This window comes from Abrus precatorius, unplaced genomic scaffold (assembly GCF_003935025.1).
Source record: "Abrus precatorius isolate BTA unplaced genomic scaffold, Abrus_2018 Scaffold2, whole genome shotgun sequence".
Classification (NCBI taxonomy): Eukaryota; Viridiplantae; Streptophyta; class Magnoliopsida; order Fabales; family Fabaceae; genus Abrus; species Abrus precatorius.
In genome coordinates, this window is record NW_020874362.1 from 14,846,050 (window position 1) to 14,847,046 (window position 997).

Consider the following 997-nt stretch of genomic DNA (forward strand, 5'->3'; position numbering starts at 1 on the left):
AAGCTGAGAGGAGAAATTACATCCTTTGTGCAGCAAGAAGGAGAATCATTGTATGAAGCTTGGGAAAGATACAAAGAATTGCTTAGAAGGTGTCCACATCATTGTATTCCAAATTGGATGCAATTGGAAACTTTCTATAATGGGATGAATGCAACAACAAGAACAATGCTTGATGCTGCTGCTAGAGGTTCATTAAATACAAAGTCCTTGGAAGAAGCTCAGAGTATTATAGAGATGATGGCATCTTCAATGTATCAGAATTCAAACTCAAGAAATCAAGAAAGAAACTTTGGTCATGAAGCTAAGGTTTTGGAAACCTTTCTTGCACAGAATCAGCTACAAAATCAAATGTTTTCAGAACAATTAGCTGCCTTGACTTAACAAATCAGCAACCTTCAAACAGGGAGTATGCCTACCAATCAGCTAAGCTATGATTTTTGTGGAGGAAACCATGTAAATGGTGCATGCGAGCCATCTACAAGTGAACCACAAGAACAAGTGAATTATATGAATAATTTTCAGAGACAACAACCATCATATCCCCCTAGATTTCAATTTTTGAATAATAGAAATCAGCAGTATTCTAATTGGAATAATCAATATTCTGCTACCAAGAATTCTAACTCCAATTTACCTTTTTCTAATGCAGGTCCAACACCACAACAACCATATTTTCAGAGGAATTCATCCACTCAACCTCAAGGAACTCAGAAATTTTCCAAGCCTATGAATGAGAGGATGACTAAAATGGAAGAAACTATGTTGCAATTCATGAAGGTGACCCAAACAAGCTTCAAGAACTAAGAAGCTTCTATGAAGAAACTGGAAACACAAATTGGACAGTTAGCTAAACAATTATCCAGTAGGGATGAAGGAAGATTTCCAAGCAATACAGTAATCAATCCTAAGAAGCAATGTCAAGCCATAATTACAAGGAGTGGAGAAAAAAAAGTAAATGATGCAGCAAAGAGGAAAATTGAACAAGATCTGCAACAAG

At 36.2% G+C, this 997-nt stretch overlaps 1 non-coding gene across 1 annotated transcript; it reads right to left on the reverse strand.

The window, feature by feature from the left end:
- Positions 1-107, reverse strand: LOC113860490. Its single transcript, XR_003503942.1, has one exon. It is a non-coding gene; the product is annotated as a small nucleolar RNA R71 (small nucleolar RNA).
- Between the last annotated feature and the right edge of the window lie 890 nt (positions 108-997).